Below are 24783 nucleotides of genomic sequence, written 5' to 3'. Positions count from 1 at the left end.
GGATCAAAGTAACATCATACGTGGATGATACCCAATTACTGTTCACTTTTAGTGATGTGTCAGCCTCCACCTTTGACCCGCTAAAAGAATTCCTCAAGAACATCGCCGCCTGGATGAACCCCAATTTTCTAAAACTCAATGTGGATAAGAATGACGTCTTGTTTTTTAACCAACCCTTCTCCCCTTCTAACATATGGTGGCCTTTTGAACTGGGGAATACCCCTCACCTAAGGACTCTGTAAAAAAAAGTCAGCGCATGTTCAAACGGTCTGGGCAGCCCGCTTTGGCAAAATTAAAATTATTAGGAAATTCATCAACTAGCTGCCTAATATAACTCATAAAACCGTGGTCTATGCCTTGATAACCTCTCACCTTGATTATGCAAATGGTCTATACATGGGTCTTCCGCTTGACCTGATCTGTAGACTTCAGATCATCCAAAAGGCCGCAGCCCGTTTGGTCTGTGGTGTCCTGCTTCGACACCGCATCTCTCCATACCTTCAACAACTTAATTGGCTGCCAATAGCCAAATGCATCGAATTCAAGGCCCTGACATTCGCTTATCGTGCAGACAAAGGAAGAGGGCAGGCATATTTAAGGAGGAGACTCCGACCCTATCAACAATCTAGATCTTTTAGGTCTAACAACAAACACTTCCTCGCCACTCCTCGGTTTGCAAAAGCTAGAATGGGAGGCAGAACATGGAACAACCTACCCCCCATCTACGCATATTACAGTCTGAACTGGAATTCCGCAAGTCCCTGAAAACCTGGCTCTTTAGTCGGAATGACTAGTTTCTGTGCGACTCCTCTCCCTGCCCTTTGTCTGCTATAGTGCCAGGACACCCCGTTTGGGGTAGCTGCGTGCTCAACAAATGCCTTTTATTATTATTATTACAACACATGTCAACACAACGCACGCCATTACAACGCATTATACGGTAAGTAATGGAGAATACTAATCATTACCCCTACACTATCCAACACTTACCCTACTGTTGCACTCACTGCAGTGGGAATAGTAAGTTATACCCCTACACTATCCAACACTTACCCTACTGTGGCCCTAATAGTAATATGCGTAGTAATGTTATGCGTTGTAATGGAATGCGTTGTAAATGTAGTTTCTAAAAATGCGTTGTGCTGGCATGCGTTGTAAAATCAAGCGTTGTAAAGGATGTTGCGATGTAAAAACTGTGTTGTAAAGCCATGTGGTGTAAAGGTTTGCGTTGTAGCGTCATACATTCTCTGGGGGCAGCTACCTTCTGCAAAAGCACAGGACACTAACTACACCAATGTCCATCCTCCTAACAATACGCACACTGATTCAGGCCCAAAGGCGTAGTTGTTGGCTGCCTAGTAGTCCATGGCAGCTGTCGAGCAGTACCACCACGTCCTCTCGCATTCCCTCTAAAAGCCTCCTGCAACAACACCTTAGTTTTTAAATCCTTATGCCTCCTCTCTGTCCTATCCTTCTCCTCATTATCCCTATGCTCATAGTGGTGTGCCATATTCAAAATAACAGAGGGGTAAGAGGTGGACCAGGTGCTTTCAGATGCCTGCAACTGAGTCGCAATTTCAGGAAGCAAATTAGAGACAAATCTATTATCAAACAACCAAACACATCTGTCAATAGACAAATCCGTCCCACTGTAGTCCAAAAATGTACCTTCAAATAGAGTAAAGAAATCAGACACACTCTCATCTTTCTTCTGTAGACAAGCTGACAGATTATCCCAGTCCACTTTTCTCAGGGGAATAAGAAAATGCATGTATGTGATTATGCGGCCAGGCAAAGCAAGTATTTCTGCCCAAGGCTTGTCACCTGGCTTTCTTTCCTGATCCCATGCCTCAATTTGATCCCAAGTAGCACCCAGCTCTGGAACATGACCTTGAGTATGGACTTGCCTCCAACAATCAACCAGAACAAGAAGATCAAAAACATTTCAATATCAGAAAGAGTCATTACCGTCGAAGAAGCAGCCTCAGTCAACTCCTTATAATAAGCAGTAGGATTCTTTCTAGGATCAGGCAAATGAGTTTTGAGGGATAAAACCTTGCTCGTTTTCCATGGAGTATAAACCCATTGTTCTTGAAACTGAGCTGCTACTGCCGCTCGAGTCACATTACCTCGCCCATCCGTTAACTCTGGAATCTCTTGGTTATAGATAGGATGAACCTTTCTCATCAGAAACTGGGATACTGACTTGGGGCTCTTCTCATGCAGTCTGCTCCTGTAAGCTATGATTGTCGTAACATTAGCAAAGACTTGTTCTGGCCCCAATTCACTAATATACACTTGGTCTCTAATGTCATATAAAATTTGAGGCGCCTCCGACCCAAAGTACTGTTGTCAAAGACCAATTAACATAGCTGACATATGTTTAAGGGCATGCTGTTGTATGAAAGGCTCAAAATCTCTCATAGAGACCCAAACATCCTCTACACTATAAATAGGATTACGGGCCCACTGCGCAGCCTGATTAGCTATTACCTGTTTCTCTTCATCTCCCACATCAGACCTCACTAGCGGTCCCATGCATTTCCTAAACTTCGTCCAATCTCTATCCTCAAATCCATGTACCGGCGTCCCACTACTTACTAATGTTGGAGGATGAAAAACCACAGTGGAAGAGGCAACAGTAGTAACACGCACTATCGTCACTGGTGGTTGTGTCATACGGTAAAGATGTGGCGAAAAGGATGCTGAAGCAATAGGCCCAGCTGGAGTACTAACAGTCACAGTTGCCACAGACGGCAAAGAAATTGAAGAAAGAGGGGGGGAGCCGAAGCCACAGACATTGATGTGTCAACAGTGGACAAAGGGACAGAGACAGTAGACGCAACTGTGATGGGCGGCTGTGAAGGCACTGGAGCAGTAGGATATATTCTCTGTGGGGCATAAGGGGATGGGGGACGAGCGTCCAACAATTCTTCCACAAATGTATCATCTTCCTTCTGAGCCACATATGATTTGTCAATATGTAATCGAAACCTTCTATCCTCACATTCAATACAATTCTCCTGATTATCCCTGTCATATGCTACGGCCTTCTGAATTAACGTCTGCATTTTCCCTTTCTCGGCCTCTTTCTCTCCTTTCATTTGTCTCTACTTAGCTGCTTTTTGCCACGTTCTGAGGGAATCAAACCTAGACTGTCTACTTCTTTTCTTAAACAACTGTTCTTGCAAATCCTAAATCTTCTGTTCATCGAAAGTGCCCGTCAGCAGCCACTGCAATTCTGCATTGTCCCTGGTATATTTATGCCATAATGTACTAAGCATAATAGGGCCATGACCATACTTTGCATACATTTTCGGATTGCCCTCTGGAGGCGCCGGTTGACTTTCTTCCAATCGAGCATCAGTAGAGCAACAACGTAAACACAAAGCAAATATTTTACTAAAGCTAGGCATTTTCAAAAGAGAACAGACTCACTATTCTATGCCCAGGAAAACAATTACAATTGTTTTTGTCCCAAAGAAGATCTTTAGACCATACCAGATACAAACCAAAATGTTACCATATCCTCAAAGAACCAAAACAAACTCACCTGATGTAAGCATGTCAAAACGGAACTATTCTAAACTATCAATCTTCAGACTCAAACGGTCAGATCCAAGGGTTTTGCCATTCAGGACCCCAGTCGGGAGGACCACTGGAACAGGCACCGACTGGTCAGACAGAAGGGGCAGTTGCGAGCAATCAATGCTAATCATGCAGGGATCCCTGATCCGTCCGTCTTACCCGACAATAGCCCCGACCTCCCCCCCCGTCTGTTAAAGGGCTACTCACCCGAAGGAGTCACTGTTCGGGCGCCAACTGAAGGAAGTGGCCCGATTCGCGTCACTCGGGTGATTCACGACCACCTCTCTGCCTTCTACGAAATAAAGAGTCGGTCAGACAGTTGAGAATACGAACCAATAACAGTTTATTCAAAGTTCGCTTAAAGTGGAGCCCTTTCTACCCAGTCGCTAAGAGGGCTGCAGAGTGGGACTAAATTCAACAAGCATAACGATACATTAAGTACATTCCAGAATCAATGAAAACACACCCACCATGGAATGTTCCAGAGAGACGCAGCTGGACAGTAAATTACAAAGGAGTACGTTTCAGTTCTGAAGCCGTGCACACATTATCTATCAGTCAAGGTCATTCCTGCCTGTGCTCGCCACTAGACAAGTGGGAGAGGGCTTACTTCTAGAGGAAAGAAATGCGGTAATAAGAACAGGCCATACATTAGTGTGGCAGAACTTGGCTCTGGAGAAACATAACCTAGAGAAGGCCGTTTCTCGGAAATGGTGGAGAATTAGTTTCGGTCATAATACAAAATGGCGCCGGTACACAAAATGGTGCTGCAAATACTAACTTACGTACAAAATCATAATTTTTATTCTAACAGAGCACAATGGGATGCAAACTTGAAACTGGTTGTCAAGTTAGGCTGCCAACTTCTGCCAACTCCTGCTATGCAAGCATTTTTAACTGTGTGCAGCAGATTTATTTCCCTATTTTTTTCTGGATGGCAGCGAGATCCCAATTTCCAGTACAATTTTATTACAGCACACCTGCTTGTTTTTCTTTTTTGGGCCAAATGACCTCACTTTTGGGTGCCCTTCAAGCACTCATCTGGGGTCTGACACATCTCTTGCTGCCCCTCCTATGGCTTTGGACATTTTATTTTCACAGTGAAAAAATCATGATTTAAAAAAATATATATATATGAATATCAACATGGTGTAAAAACATAAATCCCCTCTATCAGCCAATTACATTAGAAAAAACATTAACACATGAACGTATTAATCATTTTTCTAAATTATGATTTTAAATGGCAGAGATATACAATGAAGTTAACCCTTTCAAGACACTCAGAACCCATTTTAAACCCTTACATATGCAAAACTACTGAGCAGATTTACCCCGAAAGACTGAAAGAATGCTTTCTAAGTAAAGATCTATTTTCATGTCAAGTTTGGTATAAAGCTGTTCGGCGTTTTCTGCTGCAGATGCAAACATCATGCATTGTGTTGGCTTAAATGGGAACTTAACTATTTTATCCCTTACACAGATCTTCACAAACATTTATCAAACTATGGCAAGTGATTGCCAGAATTGGTGCGAATCAGTCCACATGATCCAATGCTGCAGCAAATAAAAAAGTGTCTTTTAATTTATTTATTTATTTATTTATTTTTCACATTTATAGAGCGCACTGTTACCCGGAGGTGTCCTGGCGCTAGTTAAGAGAGTGTGCATAAGCAGAGGGTTACTGTGTGAACAGCCAGGTCTTTAAAGCTTTCCTAAAAGACAGGAGGTCCGGTAGTTGTCTGAGGTTTAGTGGTAGCGCATTCCATGCCTTAGCCGCCCCTAGAGAGAAGCTCCTGCCTCCCCAGCGGGCTTTCCTGACTCTGGGGATGACTACCAGACTCTGCTCAGCTGATCTCAGAGGTCTTGATGGTCTATGCCACTGAAAGAGTTGGGAGATACAGTGGGGGCCTAGACCATGCAAGGCCTTAAAAGTTACGCAAAGTGATTTAAAAATAATTCTTTTGCAAACTGGAAGCCAATGTAGCTTGGCCAGGTCCCGAGAAACCGAGGCGAATTTAGTAGTGCCTGTGATTAGTCGGGCTGCAGCATTCTGCAAAATTTGGAGTTTGTTGAGGAGCCCCTGTTGGGCGTTCAACAGAAGGCTGTTACAATAGTCCAGCCTAGACATCACCAGCCCTGTGACCACGGTCTTCTTGTGCTCATCTGCAAGAAACGGCAAGACTTTCCGAATGGTTTTTAGAACAAAATGAGTTGCTGAGGAAAGTGCATTAATTTGGGGCTTAAAGGACAAAGAGTTGTCCATAAGTACACCCAGGTTTTTGACCTTAGGGAGCGGAACTGGAGGAGTGCCCATTTCCTCGGGCCACCAACGTGGGGACCAGAAGTTGTTGCTGGACCCGAACAGCAAGACTTCGGTTTTAGTAGAATTTAATTTGAGGCAATTATCAGCCATCCAGTTACTAACTTCCCGCATACAGCCTCTGAATCTATCCGCTGTGCTGTCAGTTTCCCCGGGCAGCAGAGATACCACTATCTGAGTATCATCTGCGTAAGAGGTTAACTTAAAGCCGAAAGATCTGATGACTGGTGCAAGGGTGGAGACGTATATATTAAAAAGGGTGGGACTCAAGGAGGATCCCTGAGGGACTCCGCAGGGCAGCATGAAAGGGTCTGATTCGTAGTCCCCTAGTGCCACTTTCTGAGTCCTGTCCGACAAAAAGGCAAGCAGGAGTTTTAGCGCCTTGCCCTGGATCCCAGTGGCCCTGAGCCGGTCCCCAAGTATCTTATGGTGGACCGTATCAAAGGCTGCGGACAAGTCCAACAGGATCAGGGCAGCTTTGCCTCCTGCGTCCATCACTGTTCTCACATCTTCAGTTGCTTTAATCAGGGCAGATTCGGTACTATGCCCTGCCCTGAATCCATGTTGGGAACCGTCCAGGCCATGGCCTGCCCCTAGAAAAGCGCTTAGCTGAGTGTTTAGGATACCCTCCAGGATTTTCGTCGGAAGGGGTAGCCTGGCTATTGGCCGAAAGTTGTTCAGGTCAGTTACCGCTAAATTAGGCTTCTTCAACAGGGGTAAGATGGAGGCTTGTTTCCAACATAAGGGAAATTCCCCCTTTTCCAACATGGCATTGAACAGTGGGGTGAGCCCTGCGGCGACGGCCGATGAGGCCAATTTGGCCACGCTGGCAGGGCACGGGTCATTGGGGGAGCCTGAGTTTGTCCGTAGAAGTCTGCTCACCACCTCTTCCTCCCTAATGGGGGAGAAGTTGAGAAGCTTCGGAAGGTTGATGTCTGCCTCAGGGTTAAATTCAGGAGCGGGGGTATTGACACGCATGTCTAGCGGACGGAAGATAATATCTACCTTTTCTAAAAAGAAATTCGCCAGCTCTTGGCATAATTTGCGGCTAGGAGGTATCTCCACTGGTTTGATGGCCGCCAGGGATGATACTGTACGAAATAATTCCTTGGCGGAATTACTGGCCTCCTTGATACGTTTTGTATAGAAGTCATGTTTTGCCTCTTGGATCGCCAATTTGTACCTTTTTATCTCTAGATAGAGAAGCTTTCTATCCTCCTCTTTGTAATTTTTTCGCCAGATTCTTTCCTGCTTTTTACACAACATTTTATGGTCCCTGATATGTTCAGAGAACCAGGGCGCAGAGGGGCTGGATCGGGTGGAGTGAAACATTTTTGGAGGGGCAAGGTTGAGGCATGCTGCTTCCAGCCAATTAGTGTATGAAATGGCTGCATCTTCCATGTTAGCCATAAGGGGCTGCATGGAGGTATTGAGCAGATTCTCTAGAGCCTCTCCATCTATGTTTTTCCACCTCCTGATCGTTCTAGGGGGGTTCATGACCTTACTAGGTCTAGAAGGCAGGGCCAGGCTGATTTCGAAGTGCACTACCGCATGGTCCGACCAGGAGACCGGGAGGATAGCCGAGATTTCAAGGTTGGGAAGATTGGAGAAAATCCCATCTAGAGTGTGCCCAGCCCTGTGGGTTGGGCCAATAACCCTTTGGTTGAGCTCAACCCCATGCATCAGATCTAAAAGATTCCGCGTGTCGGGATCTGACTCACATTCCAGGTGAAAGTTAAAATCTCCCAGCGCAGTGAATGTTTTAGCGCAAAGTGCTTCTTCTAGCAAGCAACTAAGTGCAGGGAGGAACGGGGCTTTGGGTCCAGGTGGCCTGTAAATTAGGCCGCCCTTGAGAGATTGATGGTTAGAAAGGGTCAGGTTGAAGCTAAGGGCTTCAAAATGGTCGGTGGTACCCGACTGGAATGAACCTCTGATAGAGTTATGGTAGATAATAGCGAGACCTCCCCCCCTTTTAATTCCTCTGTTCTGGACAAAGCAGTCGTACTCAGGGGGGGTAGCTTTGACGATATCCGGACCTGAGGCAGCATCTGTCCATGATTCTGTAACGAATGCTATCTGTGATTTAGTTTCCACTATGGGGTCAGCTAACTCTATACTGTGTCTCACCAAGGATCTAGCGTTAAGTAACAGGCATTTAACTGTAGTGTGTTCTTTCCTAATCCAAGGCACTGATGAGGCCGAACAGAGCTTACTAGTATGCCAGTAGAACTTGGGGAGAGCTTGATTGCAATTGATGCATTGCTGTGGGGGGGGCAATCCGTCCTCGCACATTTCTAAAATCGCGCATCCCGAGCTCCTGCCTTTATATCGAAGAGCCAGGAGGGTGTCACGGCAGTAGACAAGATGACTTGACGTTTTCCATGACCCCGGACCATAGGTTCCGGCACCAGGCACGGAACCGGCGCAGACGGGCTTGCCTTTGGCGAGCCTTCGGCGCGCCGCCGGCGCGCCCGCTGCGCTTGTCCGCTGCGCTTCCTGGGGAAAGTAGCCATTTTATACAACTCGTGGAGTGAGGGGCGGAGCACTAGTCTGCTCGCCCACCTCCTCTGTCACGAGGGCGGAACAACGGGCCACTCGTCACGGGTTCGATCCCCGATTGTGCAAAAGAGCAATAGATACAAGCTGAGCGGATTCAGGTACAAATATTAAAATAATGAGTGCAATTAAAACAGCAGCAGGTTACAAATATAAAACCACGTACCAAACAGCAATAGGAGAAGGTTTAAGTATAAGTCCCGGCTTCCGCCTCAGGACCGCACTGTAACATACACACGCAAACAACAGCTGTGAAGTGAGGGCGGGGAGTTTATACAACTCGTGGAGTGAATTTATGACAATATAACCATATATTCCTATTTAGCAGTATTTTTGTTTAGATATGTATGATAAAGATTCAGTAATACATTTTGTGAACAATGCTAGCTGTTGTTTCATTTTTATTTGATGTACCCATTGACGTCTAATATGCATGCTAAATTGAATCACTTAGTCGTCCCAGGAGCCATGTTATTCAAGGTTGTACATTTGCACATTTAGCAACCAACAACCTTGCTTTCGGGTCTGGCAGCTGGAACATGAATCTTGGGAGAATAAAGATCTCGGTATTTTATTCATGAATGAAATCTTCTACTTAATCTGCTCTGCACATTAGATGCGTTTTTGCTGAAAGTAATATTTTTCTGAGATGTGACATGTAACTAGGGACCAGATGTATAAACCATTTGCGGTTCGGAAATTGGTCCAAAATATATTAGCAACAGTGAAAAGGTAAGTTATGGAATGTATAAATGCATATTTCAGTTTCAATCACAAAAATAGTGATGCAAATCGAATGTTACAGTCTCTATTTTTGACACAAGAATTATTGATTACTTATTACCGATTCTCAATTTGCATTTATTATTTTGGAATGCACTAACTGGTCGCAAATTCTGAATAGTTACAAAAAAGGTTTTAGAACTTGCATATTAACATCAAGAGGAAGCAGATAGTAAACGGGATCAACATATAAATGGGCTTGAAACTTCTATTTTTTTTCCACAATGGCTGCTCTGTGTGCCATGGTAAGGAGGAAGAGGCTTTTTGCTGTACACCAGCACTGGAGAAGGCGTAGACTGGAGCACATTTTCAGCGTTAGAGGAAATGCATTCCAGCAGAACGAAGAGGATATTTATGAGACGTATGGGCTGAGCAGCAATGTGATATCTGATTTCATTTCTGAATTAGACCCTGAGTTGTTCAGGGACACACACACCAAGGTGTTTCTATGCCCACACACATTCAGGTACTTTGCTGCCTTCACCGTTTAGCCTCACAAAGCTATCAGTTGTTATTGCCAAAGCAGGAGGGATTTTACAAAGCTCACTGTCACGTTTTTAGCATTTTTTGGGGGATGTAATGCTGCTTAATATTCATAAATATGTTTTATCTCCCAATATTCCACAAGCATACTAATTTAGTTATTTTTTTCGTTTTGGCTTTTTTTCCACAGGTTATAGGCTGTGTTTATCGCAAGCATGTATTAATTTTCCCATCCACGTGCTACAGAGCTCTTATATCAGAAAAGGAAGAGTTGGCACTCTTTAAACATACAAATTGCATGCAAAGATGCTATTTACGTTCTGATCATTTGGCTAAATTTCCTGGATCTGCTCGTGACTCCTATATCTTCTGCAACTGTGCCCTATAGAACCGGCTTTCAAGAGGAGTTTGAGGATGATTTGCTTATAGCTATTTATAATCATCTACATTCACTTTTAACAATACATTATTATAATTTTGTTTAATTATATGTTCTTTTAGTATTATGTGACAGTGTTTATGCTCCAGACGCTTGAATGATGACTCTGTACCTCAATCCTACAACAAGGAGCCAACACTTGTACAATATTGCGCACAGCCGAACCAGGGTTGCTATTGAATGGACTTTTGGACTTCTTAAGGTGAGGTTTTGCTGCCATCACAAAATTGGTGGAACACTCCAATATTCCCCTCCAGTGGCTTGCAAGATAGTGGCAGTGTGTGCCATGTTACACAATGTTCTAATTAGGAAGCGAATCCCTCTGCAGTCAGTCCAGGACAGCTCAGATGAAGGAGACTTACCACTCCCAAACCCATCACATGATGCCACCAGAGCTTCTGATTGATGGGAGAGACACACTTACAGAACCAACAACAATGTCCTTGATAAGTCAATTAAAAGTAACACATGTAATGTATAATTAAGCAGTCACACTAAAAATGTAGATACTTAATTTGTATTTTGATATTTATTCACAGAAAATGTAAAGATACAGAAATGGAACAAATTACCCATTTTCCTTATCGACTCATTAAAATCCACAGTGAAAGAAAAAATACATTTTTAATTTTTTCTTTGTTTGGTGGAAGTGGGCGTCTTTATATTGAGTTTGCATAATGTCTCCCTCCGAATCAGTAGCTGACTATGAGTATGCCTTCATCTTCTGACACCACACACAGACTTTCTACTGTAGCTAGAAGTCTCCTTACTTTCTAGAGAGGGGGTAGCCTGAGCCCTAGGACACGTTTGCATACTTTGCAAAAGTTAGACATGATATAACCTGGCCCTAGTTATTTGCAACAACCTTGCTACAGTGTTCCACATCTTGCGGAATGTTTATTGTTTCCCTACTGAGTAATGGTGTGGCAATTGCTACATTTTAACCACTACATGGGGATGTATTTAGTTTTATTGCCATGTCCCCTTACAATACCATCACTTAAAATTGCAATTGTTTCAATCAAAGCTATCAATACTATCAATCTTTGCGGAGAAGCCGTCACTTTTGTTTCGTTCAATCGTCTTAATGGTGTACAATTATTTATTTTGAACGTCTAACATTGTTTTTTTCAATTTGGACCAAATCTGCTCTAGATGCTGTGGCACCTGTATCATCATGCCTTACTGAAACCCTAGTTGTGGTTGTAAGAATCTTTGCCATCTAAGTCTTTCTATGTAAAAGTTTGTTTGACATTGTGTAGGTGCACATACATTTCTAGGAGCTGTAGGTGCTTGTCTTCTTGGAACCACAGTTGTTTCAGACTCTGTAGATGTAAATGTAATCTCCGTTTGTGTAGGCTTATCTTTGATTGTATTTTCCTGATCCTCTAGCCCTTCCACATTCTGATTATCATGGCCCTCTTTAATGTTTGCTTCTATATCTATATGAAAAATATGTTATGTGAAGAACGTACGTACAAGGAAAAGCATGAGAGATTTATGATTCAATTAACAATTATTGTATTATATTTTTGCAGGATTATGGAACATGAGAATCATTTTCCTTTTCTAAGATATTTTTATGAAATCATATATTTAAGTTAAAATTATTTTTGGGATTTAAAAGCTCCATGGCTTGTATTATACTACAATTCCCACAGTGCATTATAAAAATCATAAGTAATAAATATGTACTTGCATGTGAAATGTCCACCAGTCAAATGAAACTGGCTTACACATAATGAAGTTACAGTTATAATAAAGGCCTTTATAGAGATAACATTTTTAAAACCTTTTTGGAGCATTTTACACTAAACAGTATCTTGCTGGTGTGGTTCGGTATGTCTAGTTTGTAAGCCCAGATTTAGCCTCTGTAGACAAGGTGCTTATGATGGCCACATCCAAACCTGTAGGTAGCGGCTGGGTGGAAGGTCCCCCTCCAGTGCCAGCAGTTTCCGTCTTCCTGCTTGCCAGGCCTCCTTTGTTATTGGATCTGGCTCCAGAAGTAGTTTTCAGTGCCTTTAGAAGTGGTTAAGGAGGCTTTGCCAAATAGTGGTCATTACTGGGTACACATCGGGGAGAGGAGTTGGCCTAACGGCTAGGGCGGTCGACCTTGAATCAGGGGAACCAGTTTCGAGACTCAGCACTGATGCTGAACATCCTGTGATTCTGGGCAAATCACTTAATCTCCCCGTGCCTAACACAGCTGAATGTGTCCTTTTGTAAAGCGCTCCGATACATTGAGATCAAGTTTGTGCTAGTCGTCCTGCTGCCCTTCCCAACTTGAAAGTGTAACAGAAACCAGTAGCTGAGAGTCCCAGCACTTGCTTCCTGCCACTCCTGTGCATTTGAATGTGAGTGCTACAATGCATTTCTTGATTCTGATGTTTTCAGTATGTGTCTAGGTGCAGTTCACTTTTTCTGAATGCAAACAAATCGCTGTTGGCGTTTCAGTATTTTAGAAAGGCGAATCCTAAGAAACCCCTGTATGGAACATCAAAATCGATAGTACATTTTATCTATTATTTTGCACAATGTGATTTATTTTAAATCACAAAGTACATTTCAGTAAGTTCAACAATGGTACATTTGTCCCTAGGTTCCACAGACATATGTTGAAAGAAAGCCCATACAAACGGCCTTATATTTTTTTCCATTTTATCACTGCTGACACGTTTCTAGCAAGAACTCTGGCCAATTAAAATGACAATTGTCTTTTAAATTGTATTGCTGTGCTGCTTGCTATTTTGCACACAATGCAACATAGACTTCCTGACTTCTTATGTTTTATTTTTTACAGATAGTGCATTGGCTGGGAATCACCTAAACAGAAAGAAGACAGGGGAGTTCTGGACCAAGCCCCACACGGTGACCCTAGGAGCCAGAGGTAACTGGAGTAGAGATTAGCAAAGCTCTGGATGCAGTGAATTGGTTAAATGAATGAGCACAAACAGAACCTACATTTTAAGTGACGTCTAATTGTGCCTATGGTTTCCTTGTTGCTTGCTTGCATGGCTTATAATATATAAGGCTAATATACTGCTAACAGCAGTGTGCACAAATACATCTGGATAGAAGAAGACAGAAGAAAACCAAAAGAAAGGATTTGGGTAGGTAGGAATGGAAGAAGGCCAAAGAACAGAAAAAGTGTGTGTGGCATCCATAGCATTGAGCGAATAGGCTCTAAAAACAACGTGAAAGCTGGGAAGACAGGGAGGAGTACCAGGACCTGAAACACAGATCATTGAAGGATGAATGGATGAGAGGAAGAGACCTTCTGGGTTAGCCTTCCTCCCCTCTTTCACAAGCACCTCTGGGTGTAGACAGAAGGCTTGTCAAATGCAATGAGGTCTTTGGTTGTGAGTGCATAATACCTCCCCCTTTGAAATCAGTTAGAAGAACATAACATAAGGGATCTATATCCTGTTTTCTGTTTCTTGCCTTACCTCCCTCCAGATGATGAGATATGGGGTCATGGCCTGGAGATCTTCTCCTCTCTTACCTTAGTGTTAGTAGAATACAAGAAATCACAATGGGGTTTGGACAATCTAAACGTAGCGATCCACCACCAAAAGGAACCCCTGTCCATACTATACACGGACAATATGGTAAATGCATGTGCAAATATTCATGGAAGTGGGTGGAATTCACTAATGAGGAGAGGAAGATATCTTTTCTATAACATGCTATCTTTGAGATCAAAAGATTAGCTAACTGATAGAAAAAAACTGAAACGATTGTCAAAGCATAAAGAGGGATCATTGTTCAGATGCTGAACAATGACCCCTCTTCATACAATGGCATGAGGAGGCACAAAAATGTAAACATGATTCCTAAATCTGGAGAATGAGAGATACACAGGAGAAACAGGATTACCAAATTATCCTACTTAGGGACATTGTTAGGGCTTGTGCTCCTACTGCTCTGCCCACTTTGTATCTATTCCCCCAGACCACTGAGTCTCAAGATAGAACAAGGAAAAGGAAAGCAAGAACACAAGGGAGGAGGATCTGTTGGATATGTTTCCCAGGTTGGCTGATGGGAGGGACTGCAGCTCACCTGGAAATGGAGCAGCACCTCTAGGACCACTAGCAGTCAGAGGACAAGGAGGTAACGCACAAGCGAGCACTGCGATTAGTAGGCATTGGGACAACATAGGTCAGAGGATGATTCCAGTACTGTTGATTAGACTAGTGTGTGAGCACACTCCATTACGGGACAGAGAGCAATGAGAATGAATCCTCACCATTACCCTAAAAATCTTTAGACGGCTGTCTAGAAGAAGCCCCCCCATGGACTCCATACATGTGAAGCCTTCCTCTTCTAGCCTTCTCTATCTGAGGGAATACCCCGTGGCCGGGACTAGAATTATAGTCTGTGTCCCATGGACCACCTCTGATTTAATGAGTATGAAGAAACAATATGATGGAAAATTCTACTCAGTTCTGAGAAGCATTCCATTGTGTTTGAGGTAAACAGACCCAATTGGGCAGCTGTGAATTAGTTGCTACAGTTAGTGGTGAGAAGTGAAATGACAAAAACATTGTTAGAGAAATTGCATGGGCTAAGAGTGGCCCCTGTAAATGATGGGGAATGATGCCTTGTTGAATGTGACTGCAGATGTGTGCCCAGTGAAAATCAATTGGACTAAGATATGGAATTACAAACAAAATAATGGTGAGGGACCAGCTGTTTAATTGGACAGACTGAAGGATATTCGGGCCTAGCCTATGTTATGGAAATGGCTCAGGAGGATGTAAATGCCCCTTTAGTAGAGGAATTACTACCAAATGTTAGAAAGTTAGTTAACAACAATTCACATTAGGTGGCAGGTTAAGAAGTTAGCTGAATTGGTGATGGTCACAGAGCATTGTGTGGCCTCACGAGCGAAAATGAAAGAAAATGTGAATCAAAATGTATGACTTTAAAAATGTAAAATAAGAAGAGGACAGTCAAGGAGATGGGACACAGAGCTCCTCAAAGAAGGACAGAAGCAGAGGAAAGGGAAGTGGGAGAATTTGGAGTGGGAACGGAAAGGGCCAGGGAGAGGCCGTGGGAGCAGGAGGTTCGTGTTTTGCTTGCGATCACTTTGGCCATTGGAAACAAGGTTGTCCTAATATTGCACTTAACTCGCCATGTCTCCTGACCAGTCAGTTTCCCCAAAACATACCATGAATTTTAGTACAGCCCAGCGACGGCCCGTATAGGTGTGTTACCGGGGCGGTGACATGGGCAGAGGAGGGGCGGGGTGGGGGGTTGCAAAATGTGGCATACGACCAATTGCAGGTAAGTTACGAAAAAAAAAAAAAGAATTTCGTTGCGCACGCAGCATCGCCAAATGCGATGCAGCGCGCGCAACAAAATTGACTTTTAGGTCAACATTTTTATAAACTTCACATACTCCTCTATGAGTTTTTCAAGCGCTATGCCAGTACAAGCTATTAGCACCGCATCATCAGCATAGAGGAGTATGGTAATACGGACCTGATTCATCATTGGGACGTCCAGGGCAAGATCTAATAGGGGTGCCTCCACACCATTGGTATAAATAGAAAAAGGAAATAGAGCGAGAACACAACCCTATCTTACCCCCCGATTGATGTCAAACCATCTAGTGCACTCTCCCTGTTTCCCATAGCAGACACGTGGCGAAGCCTTTGAATATAGCTGTCCAATAAAAAGAATGATTGCCTTATCGATGTACATCTCATCCATAATTTGCCATAGGTGATGATGTGCAACGCAATCAAAGGCTGCAGATACGTCCATAAAAGCCAAATAGACCTCGCATTTTTTGGCTTGGGGTTATTTGGCGATTAGAAGGCTCGGATTAAAACACTGATCTAGTGTTCCTTTGGCCTTTTTAAAGCCATATTTTACATGAATCAAGAAGATATTGTTTTGAAAGGCCCATTCCTTTAATCTATTTAGTAAAACTCAACCCATGAGTTTGGCAGTGCTTTCTAATAAGGAAATAGGACTGTCATTTTTTGGCTCTGATTTATCATCTTTTTTGTAAATGGGCATTATAATAGACTGTGACCAGGAATCCGTTGAGCCCACATTGGCAATAACATAAAAAACATTGGTCAAGACCGGTCCCCAAAGGTCCGATTGCTAAAAAAAAAGTCTATTGGGACACCATCTGGATTGGGGGTCATAATGCTACTACACTGCAGCAAAGCTTCTCTGACTTCAAAATGGTTACAAGTGAGAGCGGGTTTGGTGATTAATGTTATATATTCCAAAAAAGAGAATCTTCCCTCTATTGTAAGACTGAATATTTTAGAATGGTATTCAACCCAGGATGCTTCATCCACGTGGGTTTCTAGGTTGGAGTTTAGGGCAACTTAAAAAAATTGGGCATGGATTACCGCCCTGAAATCCCTGAAATTTGCCTAATGAAGTTGATCACAAGCCTCCGCTTTCAGAGATTTTAATCTATCCTTCCTTGCATCATTTTATAGCTGCTGGGAAATCCTAACTAGTTCCACATGCATTGGGATTATTATTATTATTATTAATATAATTATTATAATATTATTATTCCAATATGTGTAATGCACACAGCTACCATGAGGGGCTTCCTGGTGCCAGGCAACTGTAGGGAGGTCAAGAAGGAAAACACAGGAAGCTTGATTAAAACAACAAGGTCTTTAAATCCTTGCGGAATGCAAGAAGAGAAGTCTCATCTCTCAAGGAGGCAGGCAGGGAGTATCATAAAGTCAGCCCAACATTGGTGAAATACCCGCCTTTGATACGGGCCAGCCTAATTTTCAGAAACACAAACTGGATCTGTTGAGCAGAGTACAAGAAGCAGGAGGGGTGATAGAGCTGGACTAAATCCTTCAAGTATTTTGGGGCTGAACCAGCTTTGATCTTATAGCATAGAGGTTTGAACTTAACCAGATTTGACACTGTCAGCCAGTGTAAGTCTTGTAGAATCTCTGAGACAGAAGAAAACTTAGGTAGGCAATTAAGAAGCCTTGCTGCAGCGTTCTGCACCATTTTCAGACCATGGATGGTCGATTTATCTGCTCCCAGACACAGGACTTATTTAGGGCCCGATTCACAGAACAAACTTAAGACAAAATCCTAAACTTAGTACCATTTTGGTATTCACAGAATGCACTTACTACTTCTGGTATTCACAGAATGAACTTACTACTTTTGCGATTCACAGAATAAACTTACTACTTTTGCTATTCACAGAATGGATTTAAGACTACTAACTTTACGTCCGCACTAGGGCCGGAAATTCCGGCCCGGAGGCGGAGCTTCCGGCCCGGAGGCGGAGCTTCCGGCCCGGAGGCGGAGCTTCCGGCCCGGAGGCGGGGCTTCCGGGCCGGAGGTGGGGCTTCCGGGCCGGAGGCGGAGCTTCCGGCCCAGAGGTGGAGATTTTAAATCTCCGCCACTGGCCGGAATCCCCACCTCTGGGCCGGAAGCTCCGCCTCCGGCCCGGAAGCCCCGCCTCCAGGCCGGAAGCCCCGCCTCCGGGCCGGAATTTCCGGCCCGAGTGCGGACGTAAAGTTAGTAGTCTTAAATGCATTCTGTGAATAGCAAAAGTAGTAAGTTTATTCTGTGAATCGCAAAAGTAGTAAGTTCATTCTGTGAATACCAGACGTAGTAAGTGCATTCTGTGAATACCAAAATGGTACTAAGTTTAGGATTTTGTCTTAAGTTTGTTCTGTGAATCGGGCCCATAGTCTTGAGATTACAAGAGCTTGGATCACAGTTCTCTGTGCTGGGAGGGGAATCGGCGATAGAATCTTTTTTAGGCACTTCAAGTCTGCAAAGCAGATAGATGTCACCTTGGCTACTTGTTGTTCCATAGCCAGAGATTCATCCTCAATGAATCCCAAGTTCTTACCACTACTCAAGGAGGGGGCAGAGCTCCCAATTCCTGGGGCCATTGCTGAGGCCCCCAGAAAATCATGTCTTTTGAACAAGATCATAACTTTGTTTTTATCACCATTTAATTTGAGCAGATTATTCTGCATCCAAAGGGTGACTTTGCTCAGTCCTAATTTGAGGACTGAGGGCTTGTGTCCTTGTGCTGAAGAGAGGGAGAACACAATCTATGTATCCTCAGCATAAGAAAAGAGAGACAATCCTGCACTTTCGACAACCTCTGCTAAGGGACGGACATATATATTAAATAGCAGAGGACTCAGCACCAAGCCCTGAGGAACTCCATAGGGGAGGGCGTGGGGGTTTGAACTAGTCATGATGGAAGAGACCTGGAAGATCAGGTATTTAAGAAAGGAGCGAACAATTCCAAGGCTGCCCCATCCAGGCCCAATGTCTGTAAACTCCCAAGAGAATATGATGGAACACCTTATCGAGAGTTGCGCTCAGATCCAACAGGATGAGTGCTGAAGTTTCACCCTCATCTAAGTGGTGTCTTAGCATTTCTGCAACCCCCAAAAGGGTACATTCGGTAGAGAAACCAGCTCTGAAACCCGATTGGGAGCAACAAAGGAAATTCTGAGTTTCAACAAAGGAGTCCAGATGGCCATTAAAGTGCTACTCCCAATTTTTTTTTAAAGAAATGGGGAGTGGAGAGATAGGGCAGAAGTTGGATGGATGGAGGGATCAGAATTTGCTTTCTTTAGGAGAGGGAGGACTATTACCTGTTTCAATCTTTGGGAAACTAAATCCTTCTTCGGAGAGACATTCAGAAGCTCTATTACCATCAATATTATGGAAGGATCCAGCTGCCCCAACACATGTGGAGGTAGGGGATCGAGAGGAGAACCTGTTTTGGTGTTGTGGAGAATGCGATTGAAAAAAGTAATGTCCAAGGGGCTCAGGTAAAAAGAACAATTGATGGACAGAATACAGAACAATGTCATACATTCACCCCAGTACAGAGATCTGGGTCTAAATCCATCATTTTTTTGCTCACCATGCCATTCCTGTTTGGAACCAGCCATATGCAATTCAGTCTTGACCCTGAGCCCAATGGGAACAGTCCGGCCCAAACTTCTAGGACAGGTCCTCCCTGGACTGGAACCAAGCATCCCAGGACCGGTTTTGGGGTATCACCCCTCTTCAGCCAGGATAGCTTGATTCCAGTAGCATGGAGAGCAAGGTACCCATGTCTGGGCATACCCGTCCCACTCGGGGTGACAAATGCAAAAACAACAATTGATGGACAGAGTGCAGAACAATGTCATACATTCACCCGAGTACAGAGATCTGGGCCTCAATCCATAATTTTTTTGCTCACCATGCCATTCCAGTTTTGACCCAGCCATATGAAAATCAGTCTTTACCCTGCAGCCAATAGGAACAGTGCAGACTGAACTGCTAGGCCAGGTCCTTCCTGGACTGGAAACAAGCATCCTAAGACCAGTTTCGGGGTATCACCCCTCTTCAGCCAGGATAGCTTGATTCCAGTGGCATGGAGAGCACAGGACCCACGTCTGGGCATATCCGTCCCACTCGGGGTGACAAATGCACAAAGAACAAATTGATGCACAGAATGCAGAACAATGTCATACATTCATCCCAGTACATAGACCTGGGCCTAAATCTATCATCTTTTTTGCTCAGCACGCAATTCCAGTTTGGACCCAGCCTTATGCAAATCAGTCTTGACCCTGAACCCAATGGGAACAGTCCAGCCCAAACTGCTGGCCAGGCTCAGGTATCCAATTTAAGAGAGGAGCTGATACTGATTATGGAATCGGCTGCTTAGAGATTCTGTCTAGTGTTAAGTGGGTCCCCTACCTCTAGCAAGGCATCCTGTGAGCTTTTGCTTCTCAGCTGGGTATGTATTTTCCCAACTTTGTCAGTAAACAAAACAGCAAGTTCTTCACATTTACCGTGAGAGAGGGCAGGAGACGTTGTCTATTTCCCGGTGCTTGATAGTTTCTTTACTACTTTGAAGAGAGTTTTGGTGCAGTTTTGAGCCTGTAAAATCTTTTGGGAGTAAAACTCCCCGCGGCGGCTTTACAAAGACTGTGGTATGTACTTAAGGCCTTTTTATAAGCAAATTTATAGTTTCCTAGTGTTTTCTCTAATGCCTTTCTAAAGTTTAGCAATGATTTTTTCACATTTTAACCTTTCTGTAAATGTGGGTGCCAGGGGCAAGCATCGCCTTTAGCATTTTATTGAAAGAGGGAGGCATGTTTCTACTGCTCCCAAGAGCCAGTTGTGGAGGAACTCTTGATCCCTTATAGAGATTTGTTTAAGGTCAGATCAACTATCTTCCAGGATCTTATTAAATGTTGGGACATGCAGCTTGGCCCAACCTCTGGCTTTCTGATCCATGGCCGAACAGGGTGGCAGGAGGGGGGACATGACTTTCAGCATAAAAGGCACTGCAAAATGGTCAGAAGGGGAGGGAGGCAAATTGATAAGGTTGGACATCTTTTAAAACATAGGATCCAGCAGATGTCCAGCTACATGAGTGGGGTTAGAATTACACAATCTCAGATTCATGTAAGCAAGTTACTTATTGTATATTGAGGGTCATCTAAATGCAGGTTGAGATCATCCAGAATTGAAAAATTTGCAGCTTTCAGAATGTAGGGAGCTGCTAGGTCTGGGCCCGAGTGACCCCATTTTCCCAATGGGCCAGGGGGACGGTACAACAGAATGCAAGGGCCTTATGTAAATTAGATAGTGATTTAGTGCAAGCTTGATCAAACCATGTGGGGACTGAATGATTACCAGTTGGCGCTTGTACTACCAGACAATTCTTAACTTTCACCAAAATTGATTTAAAGGCAGCCATTGCCAAACCGGGACGGTATACATGGCAAGGCAAGTCATAATATTGTTTGCCTTTTTTCGGCAACCAGAGAGACAATTTTCTCCTTGTCACTCTTGTCCCATTTGAGTACAATGCCATTTATTTTTGTTATTTGGAGTTTAGGGTGCCTCATCTGCTGAACTTGTAAGCCTTCCCAGGTCATTTGACAGTATATGGCCACATGGTCGCTAAAATTGGAAACATTTATTTTAATATGATTAAAGGAGGATTTTAGGGGCACTGGGACAACCAGGTAGTAATTAGTTGAACCATGAACATTTTAGCAAACGTTTTATCCATCTTGCCGGTGCTAGCATCAATCGGATTCATAATTTCTAAATCCTTTATGATAAGGAGTCTGTTAAGTTCATTACCGTAAACGATATGGGTGAAATGAGCGATTTATTCTCCCTCATCATTAGTCATGCCACTTATCGGTTAAACCAAAAAAAAACACAGCTATGCGCATAAAAGTCACCCAACCATAAATTACTGGGGGGCTTATTTAGATTTCTGTTGAGAGTTTCAATTTTTGCATCAATTGCATTGACAACCTTTGAAATTTCCCCCATAAAGTTGTTGTTATAATCGTTAATTAAAAGTATAGTGTCACCCCCTGGGCCTTTAAACAGTAATACATTATAATAAGGCAAACCATTATAGGAGGCAAGAACTTTGAATCTTAGCATATTTCTCACCAGTGTCAAGATGCCCCTTTTGCTCTGCCTGCTCTTGAAGGGAGGGCAGGTGAGTAAAACGTGTGAAAACCATTTAGATGGATGAGGCCTATTACACATGTCTCTTGCAGACATATTAGATCATAGTAGGTTATATACTTAACCCATTCTTGACCCACTCTTGCTCAATCAGTTTCTGGCCTATCCTTGCAATATTCCTGGTGATTATTTTTCACTGGTCATTGTTCATTCTAGTTTAGAATGGGCCACATGATTCGACTATGGCATGACTAGATTGTGAATTTGTAGTCGTCCCATTAGGTCTTTGTCAATCACGGGTTTCCAAGTACTCTAAGGTGCCAAAAGGCATACTAGATAGTAGGGAGGGGATTTCTTGCCTCTGGTACGATTGATGGATCAGGGAAAAAGGGGAATTGGTGGTGCTCCTAAGTTCCTGTCTCCTTACATGTCGAGTTAGTGGTCTATAGAAGAAGCCTAGATGCAATACAAACATTTGTGTATCAGGCATTGGGCAATTAGATAGAAAATGTAAAAGTTTCTGTACCATAAAATGAGACTTAAAATTAATTAATATATAATCTCCGCTAAATGTTTTCTCAAACTTGGTCACCCATTCCACCCTTCTCGTCATAATAATACCGGTGAAACATAACAATCACGCATCCGTATCCTTATTTAGCCAGTGGTGAGCTTTACACATTAATTGTTCAGTTGTCTTAGTCTGCATACTTTTTAGTTCAGGAGTATTGGCCAGGATTAGCACATAAGGGCAAGCATCAGGTGGAAGATCTAATCTCGTATAGGGATTACGTCCTAGTGCTTCTTCCTATCTATCCGACGGAATGTTGCGACAACCCTCCAACCTCGAAGATGGATTTACTGAATCCAGAGCCCTCAGTCGTTTGTTCATTAAAATTCTGTGTGTGACATGGGGTTGGAGAGATATAGTGGCAGGGGGTAGTGGAGGACAGATTGGGTGCAAATTAGTTGAATGAGTTGGTCCTAAGGATTTTCGCAGCAGGGGCTGTTAAATAAAGTTGTGAGTGTCATTATTTCTTGGCGGGACCCTATCGCCTTCTCTCCTTTGTGTTTGCAACAGTTGAGCAACCGTCTGGTCAACTCTAGTAAGTATTGACTCAATATCGGGTGGGACAACCAAGGTGGAGCTCGTACATGTGGGTTTAGTCGGTCTCCCTGTTCTCTTTTTCTTTTTAGAAGGAGGCTCCGTGGGGGAATGATTAACTTTGCAGAGAGCAATTGGATGATTAGAACATTTGGATCAAACTATTTTTGTTGCAGTAGGTGGGAAGTTGACAATGGGCACAGATTGAGTAATGTGATTCGGAGGATTCATTGTTAAAGTTAAAAGTCCGGCCTCCCCTAAGGAAGGCCTATGCTCAGTAACTCCTATCTTGCTTGCTTTCTTCTCAATGCTGTCATGAAGGGAATCCAATATCCCTTTTTCATTGACATTTAAGGGACCCAGATTTTGTAGACCCAACTTCCTCAAGGATTTTTGGTATCCCCTCAATCTTTTCCTAGGCAATAAAGAAGGATTTGAAAATGTTGGTTTCCAAACTGGATTCTATGCTAATTCAATATGTAGATGACTTATTGTTATATATGTTACTCTGTGTCAATGCAAGTACATCTCTATAGTGAACTGACTGGAAAAGGGCAGAAGGCATCAAAAGAAAAATTGTTGTTCTACCATCCCCAAGTAAGAAATCTGGGGCACAAACTCTGTGAGCAACAGTCTTTTGTCCTCTGTAAGGTGAAACCATCAGTAAGTTGCCAAACTTTGTAACTGTTTCTCAGGTGCCTACTTTTTGGGGAAAAGCTGGGTAATATAGACAGTGGATACTGGGCCATGTCAAAATGGTGAAGTCTTTGCAAGAGAATGTTCAAAAGGACATCCCTGGACCCTTGCTGTAGTCTTGTAAGGCTGATAGTATGTTCTAGAAAATTAAACAAGCGTTGACTTCGGTACCTGCTTTATTACTCCCTGAGTATACCAAACCTTTTTATTCGCATTATCACCAGGGTAATAGATTTGCCCTTGGAGTGTTGGTGCAGCTTCTTGGAGACGAGCAAGATCTCATAGATTAACTTTCGATCCAGTTGCAGCTTTGCTGCCACCATTTTTAAAATCTAAGGAAGCAGATGCAAATATGGTTGAAGCATCTAAAAATACTGTATTTTGTTCCTAATTAATTGATAATGTACCCCATACTGCATTTGCGCTCCTCCTCACCACAAAAGCCCATTATTGCACCATAGTAATCTTGTCCTGATCTGAAATGCTGTTTTTTCTACTTCTCTTATCACCCTGGTCCACTCTCCCACTTTGAATCCTGATTCTCTAAGTCTTAACATTGAGGGCGGAGGTCCCCATGACTGAGCTGATCAGTAACTTAGAGACCTTCTCTCAGTACTCCACTCTCACTTAGGTTGCGCTCTCCTTAGCGCCGTGATATCCCTACGGATGAATGTTGTGCTGTATAAATAAATAAATAAATACTGTGTACTTACAGCTCCCCATGTTACCAAATACCTATGTTGATTTGAATGACTGTGAGTTAACATACTTTGTAGCTGAATCATGTCTTTAAAATGATGAAGTTGTCCTATTTGCAGGTTATGGTATGTGCACTGTACATCAAATTGTAGAAAATTACCATTTACCGAGTATAAAAACAATTCAAGTTGCAGAACGAATTCCTTTCAAACAAGCCTGCATCCTAGCCAAAGAAAATATTTTTACTATGTACAAGGACAAGTACACAAATTACCCAACTGGAGTGACTTAGGGCTCCTATGGATGTAAAGCAGTTTTCTAAACTCACTAAGAACTCCTATTAAGAATGGCCACTATGGCAGTATTAAACAGCCTCACGCTCATGATGATGTTTAAATGGCAATGCCCTAGCCAATTCAGCTGCTAAAAATGGTGTATTGTTTAAGACTGCTGTTGTTGCTATGCATGTTTAAAAACTGCTTTATTTCCTTTACTGACATTGATATGGGTTGTCTCACTTGCGGGAACAAACCTCTGAAAATGAAAAACAGTTCTTGATCTAGCAGCAATGCAAACAAGAAATCAGCAATGTAGAACGAGTCTTTGAGGGGCAATGGAGAAACAGCATGAGTG

At 43.1% G+C, this 24783-nt stretch overlaps 1 long non-coding RNA gene across 1 annotated transcript in view; it reads left to right on the top strand.

Moving 5' to 3' along the window:
- Positions 1–10031, top strand: part of LOC146822842 (uncharacterized) — a 100938-nt gene extending 90907 nt beyond the window's left edge. The window contains exon 3 of the long non-coding RNA XR_014961844.1: positions 9924–10031. This is a non-coding gene — a long non-coding RNA (uncharacterized LOC146822842). The remainder of the gene's footprint in view (positions 1–9923) is intronic.
- Positions 10032–24783: the final 14752 nt, after the last annotated feature.

The sequence above is a fragment of the Triturus cristatus genome, chromosome 5_2, assembly GCF_964204655.1.
Source record: "Triturus cristatus chromosome 5_2, aTriCri1.1, whole genome shotgun sequence".
Lineage (NCBI taxonomy): Eukaryota > Metazoa > Chordata > Amphibia > Caudata > Salamandridae > Triturus > Triturus cristatus.
The sequence above is the reverse complement of the archived record's forward strand: the minus strand, read 5'-3'. Positions and strand labels throughout refer to the sequence as shown.